The sequence below is a fragment of the Urocitellus parryii genome, chromosome 1 (assembly GCF_045843805.1).
Source record: "Urocitellus parryii isolate mUroPar1 chromosome 1, mUroPar1.hap1, whole genome shotgun sequence".
Taxonomy (NCBI): Eukaryota; Metazoa; Chordata; class Mammalia; order Rodentia; family Sciuridae; genus Urocitellus; species Urocitellus parryii.
This window is the reverse complement of record NC_135531.1, coordinates 168270041-168279597: the sequence shown is the minus strand read 5'-3', so window position 1 is coordinate 168279597 and position 9557 is coordinate 168270041. Positions and strand designations below refer to the sequence as shown.

The following is a 9557-nucleotide window of genomic DNA, read 5'->3' as shown; positions in this document are numbered from 1 at the left end:
ACGGGTGTGACTCGTGAATGTGAAGTTTCCTGGGCTGTTGGTCAACTGGAGTGATGCTTTCCTCTGTGCTTTACTATCATGTTCACCACGCCTGACTCCACCTTGAAGCCAGTGGTCAGCAGACACCAGCTTTCATGATGCTTCTCTGTGAGTCCTTCCAAGGTATGGTCAAGGCTGAGAGGTCCTCTGCCTCCTGGTCTGCAGGTCCCTGCCATGGATGCTGGCAATGAGACGGGGGGCAGGGGCTTTCTGCTGCTGGGCTTCCCGGGGCCCCAGGCCCTGCAGCTCTCACTCTTCCTGCTCTTCCTGGTGATGTACATCCTCACAGTGGGCGGCAATGTGGCCATCTTGCTGCTAGTGAGCACCTCCCGCCAGCTGCACACCCCCATGTACTTCTTCCTGAGCAACCTGTCCTTCCTGGAGGTCTGGTACACCATGGCCGCAGTGCCCAAAGCCCTGGCCATCCTGCTGGGGAGGAGCCAGAGCATCTCCTTCATCAGCTGCCTCCTGCAGATGTACCTGGTCTTCTCGCTGGGCTGCACGGAGTACTTCCTCCTGGCCGCCATGGCCTACGACCGCTACCTCGCCATCTGCTACCCCCTGCACTACGGGGCCATCATGAGTGGCCTGCTCTCTGTGCAACTGGCCCTGGGCTCCTGGGTCTGTGGCTTCCTGTCCATTGCAGTGCCCACGGCCCTCATCAGCGGCCTGTCCTTCTGTGGCCCCTGAGCCATCAACCACTTCTTCTGTGACATCGCGCCCTGGAACACCCTGGCCTGCAGCAGCACGCAGGTGGTGGAGCTGGTGGCCTTTGTGATTGCTGCCGTGGTCATTCTGAGCTCCTGCCTCATCACTCTGGTCTCCTACATCTACATCATCCACACCATCTTCAGGATCCCCTCGGCCAGTGGCCGCAGCAAGGCCTTCTCCACCTGCTCCTCTCACCTCACCGTGGTGCTCATCTGGTATGGCTCCACCATCTTCCTCCACGTGCGCACCTCCATCAAGGACGCCTTGGACCTGACCAAAGCCGTGCACGTCCTCAACACCGTCGTGACCCCAGTTCTCAACCCCTTCATCTACACCCTCCGAAACCAGGAGGTCAGGGAGACTCTACGGAAGAAGTGGAAGAGAAAATAGCTCTGTAGCACAACTGTGCCCTGTCACAGCCCCTGCCACCTTCCCGGGGCAACAAGTGGGAATGTGGATGCTTGAAGGCAAGCAGCCATTGATTCGGGGAGAGAGAGGAAAAGAGGGAACACAGACACAGAAAGCCTGAAGACCCAAACCAAAGCACACAAAGTGGGCATGCTGGCCATACATCCATACACAACGGGAACAGCAGCTTTTAAGACTTTAAAACAGAACTTAAACCTCATACATTAAATTAGCTCTCCCCCTGGCTTTTCTTTATAAACTTGGGGGCAATTATACAGAGGGAAGGGGGCCTTGCCAAAGCTCAGGGCCCATCAAAGCAGGCCAGGTGACCCCTGCCACTCAGGAGGCAGGTGTTGGGAGGCAGGGCATCCCTCCCAGGCTGCTTCCCCCTTCTCCATGCCCAGCACTGCCATTGCGGGCAGAGCTATGAGGCTCTGCTCTCTGCCTGCTCTGGATTTCTGCCAAATGCCACTGATGGCAGCTGACCCCCTCACTGTGACGAACTCTGATTGAAGTGCTGACATGCCCGACCGTCTGGTGTGGGTCATGGAGGCTTGGTGTCCTGTTTCATAGGTGTGAATCACAGTCCCACTGTCACATATGGTCTGGCTGTTGTCACTGTGAAGCCGGGCTGGTGTTATGGTGTGGAAGTGAGGTGTCTCCCCAAGCTCTTGCTAATGCAGGGGCAGCAGAGGGGAAATGGCTGGATGGTGGGAGCTTAACCTAAGCAGCCCATCCTAGATGGAAAGGACCAACTAGGTGGTAGCTGTGGGCAGGTGGGCAAGGCTGGAGGAGGGGTCACCAAGGCCTGGAGGGTGCATCTTCCTGGGCCCCTTCTCTCCCCTCTCTGCTTCCTTTCTGCTGGAATGAGCTGCCTCACCAGGGCCCAGACCAGTGGAGTCGGCCATCAACTGCTGGGACCTCTGAAACCATGAACTCAATAAACTTTCCTGCTCTAGGTTGTTCTTGTCTGGAGTTTTGGTCACAGCAATGGAATGCAACTAACACAGCTGCCAGGCTCAGCCTCGGCGGCAGGCATGCGGGGCTCACAGAGGTCTGAAGTCCCCAGAGGTTTTGGGGAGCACAGACTGGGTTCTAGGAGACCTGCAGGTGACTGCCTGCCTATAAGCCAAGCCCCTGAGTGTAAACATGTCACCCATAGAGGACTGAGTACTTGCAGTCCCGCGTCAAGTGCAGGCCTGGAGTCTGAGCTTATGCCACCTGCACAGAAGACAAGTTCAAGACCCAAATCACCATTAAAGCAGGATTAAGAACCTGACACCCCACGATTACACAGACACAAGCAATAACTGATCCACAGGATTTCTCAACACAAGGCTTGTGGCCGCCCTCTTCTGCCTGGACAGCAAGGGGCAACAGTGGGGAGGTTGCAGATGACAAAGTGGAGCCCAGAAAAACACGGACACCACAGAGGTCAGAAGGCACAAAAATACGTTAAGGAATTGAAATTTTTTTCAAAAATGACAAACATATATTTTACTTATAAATCAATATATTTAACAGTGAAACTAAGTAACAGATGATCAGCAAAAGGTAAATTCATAGAAAACTGAGACAACATTTTACGTTTGTGTGACTGGGAAAAGAATCATTTGGTGATGCCACATATCAGCTTCACTGAGGGGAACCTGGTAACACCTAGTCAAGATCATAGTGCTGTCCCCACCATCTGGAGGTCAGCCTAAGCAAATACCCCCAGGTGATTTCTATGGATATAATGTTATTTACAATATTAAAAATCAGAAAGCATTCAAATAAACCTCGGTACAAAATGGATTAATGAATTCTGAACCATGCAGAAAATACAATATCCCAAAATAGTGTGCAAGTACAACAAGTGCAGAGCGCCTTCTCTTTGGCTGGCATGCACTTAGGACATATGAGTGAATAAGATGGAGAAAAATGTACCCTTACACTCTGCTGGGAGGAGACAGAACATAACTAAAGAATGAGAGACTGTGAATGTGTTCAAAGATGCTAAGTGCCCTGGAACAGATGCATTGGTAGGACACAATTTTTGAGTGTGTGTGTGTGTGTGTGTGTGTGTGTGTGTGTGTGAGAGAGAGAGAGAGAGAGAGAGAGAGAGAGAGAGAGAGAGAGAGAGAGAGATTGAACCCAGGGGTACTTAACCACCGAACCACATCCCCAGCCCTTTTCATTTTTTATTTTGATGCAGGGTCTTGCTAAATTGCTTAAGCCCTCACTAAACTGCTGAGGCTGACTTTGAATTTGTGATCCCCCTGTCTCAGCTTCCCCAGCTTCTGAGATTATAGGTGTGTACCACCATGCCTAGCCCAGGATATGTTTTGAAGTCAGTCATTTGAATTAATTTTAAAAATTAGGAGACAAAACAAAAATCCAAACAAACAAACAAAAAACACTATGACATTTAAGAGTACATTTGAATATAGAAAACATGCAAATATGACTGAATGCAAACAGGATTCATGGAACTCTGGCTGTGCTGAGGAAGGGGAAAGTGGAAGATTGGATTTGGAGAACATAAAATTTTTCATCTGCAACTTGCTTCTAATGAAAAAAATCTGAAGCAAATCATTTGAGTCAAATATGAGGAATTTATTCTGAACACAGTGGAGAAATAAAGGAGGAAGGGATGTGAGCAGCATGAGGGGCATCGTGAGGGTCTTCAGAAGTGGAGGTGGCAAGCTGGGGACACACAGGAGGGTCTGTCCGAATCCTGAGAGCAGTAGGGGTCTATGGGAGGCCCCGAGAGCACGCTGGCTGGCTCTACCACTTAGCTTCATGGCTTTGAACAGGGAGATCTTGGGTGTCTTTCAGTTGAACTGCACAAGACTCCACCCAGGAGGGACCTGCTCAGCACCTTCTGCTCTACCCGCTCTATCTTAGGTGGCCCATTAATTTTTTGAAACACTTCTTATCTCTTTTCCGGATGCAGGATCCATCTCCCTATTACCCTGCTTTGTCTTAGGAGTGTGCCCTGCTTGGCCTCCGTGCCTGACTTTATACTTAGTGGTATTTCCTGCCAGCACCAGCGGGGCACCCACCTCCTGGCCTCCTTCACATCCACACAGCGTTCCCCTGGTGCACATACCATGACTTTATTCAGTCTCTTTTGCTGGATACTGTGGCAGTTTCCACTTCCTACCATTGCAGTGGTGCTGTGATGGATCAGTTTGCCCAGCTGTGGATTTCTGCATTCTCAGGTTAGAAATGCACACCGGGTGGAGGCACTAGGAGCTTAGTTGCCATGTGCCATGTTTCCCAGTGGGCTTTGGGTTGGGGGTCTGAGAGGCCCTGCTGCCCAGGCTCACCATTTTGGGGCGGGATTGCAGCATCCACAGCTTTGCAAGGAGGAAGGCAGAGGAGGCCCTTTCAATCTGCCTCTGTGTTACTAGTGTGGAGCTCACCCTGAGAGATGCACCCGAGAAGTGTGGGTATTTCTCTCCATGTGAGCTGCTGAGGGGTTTTGCCTCTTTTCCTAGGCTTTTTGCTATCTCTTTAGTCATTTTTTACTATTTTTATAATTATGGACATTAAGTCCTTATGATATTCATTAAAATTTTTTTTTCAGTTAATTTGGACCTTTTGAATCTATTCATTGTATTTTCCCCCACACATTTGAAACACATTCTCCTTGGTCAAATTTACCAATTCAGTAGAATAGAAACTGTTGGGAGTCGCCCCAGCTCCAAAGACTAACTTCCCCATCCCCCAAGAAGAGCCATCCAATGGTGAGCCCTGCTGGCTCACATGATCCTGCTGTCCAATGGTGAGCCCTGCTGGCTCACATGATCCTGCTGTCCAATGGTGAGCCCTGCTGGCTCACATGATCCTTACCCACCAATTAGAACGCACCCCAAGCCAGCTGCCAAAAAACCATTAAATTGTTAAACTGTTTCAACTGTCAAACCACCCCTGGCTCTATAAATATGCAGAGCTGCCTCAATAAGGGGGCATTTTTTCTCCTACTGAAAGCCTTGATTGTTCTTTCAGAAACAGTGAGGAAGTTCACCTGCGATGTGGCCCTCCACTCATGACTCACTACTGATTTGGAGAGTCTATTAGAAGGCCAGTCCTTCCTCCTGGGTGATAGGCAACATTTCCCACTTTTCCATCTAGAGTAGTTATTGGTAGCATTTCAACTGTTACATTGTAATCTCAGAATCATTTTTTCCATTGACTGGCACAAGGAGTGGATGTCATGTTATTTTTGCGAAATGGCTGTAGAATTATTTTAACCCCATATACTTAAAAGACTGCATTATCCTCAGTGAATTTATCATCTGTTAGATCCCTTCCTTTCTTCTTTTCTTTTTTTTTTTCCAGATGCGTAGATACCATCACAATTGTACTAAATGGTACGACAGTCCATTGGTGTCCAGAGGAAAATAATGAAAACAGGAAAATATCTTTATTAACTTTTACAATAAGTTGCGGGGGGGGGGGGGGCTCTCCCACTGAGCAGCACCCAGCCAGGCCTCATTCAATGGCTTTATTTATCACTTTGGTTATTTCCACACTAATCAGATATGACTTTGCTTCAGGAAAGGCTCCGATTTCCTAGAAGCTGTGTGAGGCACAAGTCCTTCACATGGCCACTGTCCCCATCAAAAGACAGAGGAGTCAAGGCTGACTTTTGGGCCAGGCACACCGACAACATGAAGATCATGAACCGTCCAGTGAGATGTTGGGATGTGCTGTCACAGATGCCCATAACTTCCCCATGTCCCCCTGCATATCTCATGGGAGTTGGCAGAAGTCGTGCCCATGAGGTTAGAAAACAAACGATGCAAAACCATCTCTGCACATTACACACACAGGGAAGAATCTTGAGAGAAAGAATGCTGAGCAACACTTTGCAAATTGATAGGGTGTGAAACTAAACTTCAGAGAACCTGTACGGTAACCCGGCATGCTAGCTGATGAAACTGCATGCCGTGTGGCTAAGGTTGATGATCCAGACCCTGCTGTGTGTGCTGGAGCTGCATCATGAAGTCAGTGGGTGAAGGAAGACGGCAGCTGGCCCCTCACTCCCCATGGGAATTTACCACCATTCACGGCAGAGACGGGAGTCACCTGCATGTCCCAGAGGAGAGCCTGCCAGTTGAGTGAGCACTCGTGTGAACCTAGTGCAGACGTGTATGATTCTACTCATAAACACGTGCAGACACGAGCTCTCAAGGTGAGGATACACACACGTGCCCTCCTCTGACTCCCGAGATGATCCACCCGGCCGCACAGGCACCCAGAGAGCACCCAGAGCACCTAGCTCCCAGCCATGAGGTCTGACACAACCCTCCAGGAGGGTGCAAAGGGACCCTTGGAGAGGTGGCTTCCAGGACTGGATTATAAAAGAGGAGGACAGAGCTTCCTAAAGTATCAGAAAGTAAGGAATTGGAAAAACAAACAAACATACTTATCTAGACTTGTCAAGGTGATTAGATGGAATAATAATCTGCTGTATTTTTCAAAGCAACTAAAAGACTAAATCTCACTGTAAAAAAGATAAAGTGCAGCAAATTATATTTCTTGCACATTGATTATGTCAAAAAACCCCAAGATTATGTATAACTATAATACACCAGCAAACACATAACAACGTTATTTACAGTTTTTAATAAATGACAGATGAGGAGAGGGCTATGTTAACTAGATTGATTTAACTGCTCTGCACTGTATGCGTATATCAAAACATCGCATTCACGCCCTTACACAGCTGTGATTTGCCAACTAAAACAGTGCTGATAATATTAACTATAGTAATGATGAGAAACTCCCTGTGCCTAGACTAGAATGGTTCGTCACAGGTGGCAAAGTGTCCCGTTCTGCAACCACAGTGTGGAACACAGGTCCCCAGGTGCGCTGAGATCAATGAAGACCAAGGGAGAACCGGCGGGAGACAAGTCTGCACCTGAATGTGCCAACTGCTCCAGACACCCTGTCCCCCCCAGGACGTGGGTGCTTTCCTCCCCACTGAGACCTGCCCATCGTCCTTCTGTGGAGACGGCAGCAGGGGACAGTACTGAGAGGCCAGGAGCCCTGGGGGATGCCACCCCGCCCCTGAGCAAGGCCAGTGCTATGGGCGCTAGGACACTCGGGCGTCCCCTGCAATGTTGTGGGAAGGCTGTTCCCTCTTGTGCTATAGACAGTGTCCCTCTCACATTCTCATACCCTGCGGTGGGGGTGTTCTGCTTCTGTGGTTTTCACTGAAGAAATAGGCCTTTGTCTAACTGGGGGACCAACTGGCTAATCCCACTTGAGGGACTTTCTACTAAGTACTGCCCTCAAGACTATCATGGACATCAAAACCAAGGAAAATCTGATAAGGTGACCATCCCGAAATGTGATGTGGTCACATAAAATACAGAGGATGCTGGGGAGAGCAGCTTTTCCCCCCGTCCGGCAGCTTGTTTGCAGGTGTGTTTGTCTTTTCTGTGTCGCTGACCACCAAACCCAGGGCCTCTCACCCACGGTGGTGGTGGGGGCCTCTCCCACTGAGCAGCACCCAGCCAGGCCTCATTCAATGCCTTCATTTATCACTTTGCTCATTTCCCCACTAATCAGATATGACTAATGGGGTTACAGAACTTGGGGTGAAAGGGAATTCAATGTTTTATCTTTCCATTTTTTTCTGAAAATCAGAAACTCTTCTAAAAATATATTTTTTAAGTAAAAAGCTAAGTGTCCCAACCAACAAGATTTTTCTTAGCTCATCAAATTTATTTTTCCAAATAGCAGGTTGTCGCATTGCAAAATGTATGACATTTCCAGATTCCGGGGTGTTGTTTAGACTTGTGCTTCTTCTGCTGTGCATTTACCAAGCAGATGTGTTTAAGAGGCAGTCGGTTCTTTCCTTGGTGAATAAACATAAGTGACTCTGTGACGAAGCCTCCATACTGACGTCCGCACAGGACCGTCCTGCACGTCTGACCCTGGAGTATTCAGATGTTTATTTGTATAATTAATTCAATGTTGTTTTTTTTTTTTTTTTTTCCTTTTGGTCATTAAAAGGTGAGAAAATACCTTTAAAACGTTCTCGGATCAACACTGAAATTTCTGCCATTCCACATAAAAGTGCATTTTTGTTGTATTTCACTTGTTTTTAAAAATATTTTTGTCAAACACTTAACATACGGTGATGTCACAAAAAACGGGCCTGTGGCACGGGGAGCTCCAGGGACCTGTCCTACACAGAAGACCACTCTGTTGTTAAGACTGTCAGAAGGAATGTGGAGGGACTGGGATCTAAACTGTGACAGTGACGTCACTGCTCAGTGAAGTGGCAGGCAGGTCAACCCAGAGGGAGCAGCATCTGCTTCACCCCAGGCCCAGCCCAAGGGCAGCTATGAGTTGGCCACACCCTGCACGTCCCTCCTTTCTCAACAGAATGAGATCTTGGTGTTTTGAGCCAGCTGGCAGTGCCGTAGGGGACAGGCCAGAGGCTGGTTGGTCACCTCCTGCCCTTGAAAGCATCTGGATACACACCACCTGCAGCACACTAAGCCTGGGACAGCAAGTGGGGCGCAGGGGACAGGGCAAGGGCCCGAGAAGGAGGCTGTGGAGAGGAGGATGCTCCGGGGAAGGAGGTCTTCCAGGGGCTTCTGGATATTATCATGGGTAGGGGGGGTTGCGCGTCTGTGGCTAGAAGGATACTCAGGAAGTGACCACAGGTCCTAGGCAAGCCCCCAGGCTGGCGCTTGGGCTCTGCTAAAGGAGACGGAGGGTATAAGGGCTGTGCCAAGGGCCCCACTATGCACTGAAGGAGCACCCAGCTAGGAACCACTCTGCAAAGCCTGGGGTTCTTCTTCCTATCTGGATGCTTAGATTTAGGGAGACGTCAATTAGCTCACTGGCCAGCTGACAGAACTTCAGTGACCACACACAGGAATGTAGTAATTGCAGAAATAGTTTGGAAAAATCTCTAAACAAAAGATAGAGAAAAGGCACTCAATAAAATTGTTTCAATATTCTTCCATTTGAAAACTCAGAAAACTAGAGAAAGAATGTTCTTAACACAATCGAGGCATGAATCCCACGATGCTGGAGGCTGGGTTGTCGGAGGCTTTCCTCTGCACCTGGAACAAGACAAGCAGGCCCACTCGCCATTCCTGTTCCTCATGTTCCCAGCAGCCCTAGCCGAGCATGAGGCAGGGGAGGCAAGGAAAGTCCCAAGGACAGGGCAAAGCCCCCCTGTCTTCATGCTCAGATGACAGTCTGGAGTGGAAAGCCACACAGAGCACACAGAAACTCCAAGAAGTAGTGAACCAATGCAGGAAAGCGGCAGGTTGCAAAGCCAATGTACAAAGTCCATAGTCTTCCTTTAAACAGCAGACAGACAAGAGGACGGGCACGAGGTCAAGGAGAGGAGGAAGGGCTGGGGAGCAGATTAGGGCACA

At 49.1% G+C, this 9557-nt stretch overlaps 1 pseudogene; it reads left to right on the top strand.

The window, feature by feature from the left end:
- The first annotated feature begins 213 nt into the window (after positions 1-213).
- Positions 214-1140, top strand: LOC144254668 (olfactory receptor 6F1-like; annotated as a pseudogene).
- The last annotated feature ends 8417 nt before the right edge of the window (positions 1141-9557 follow it).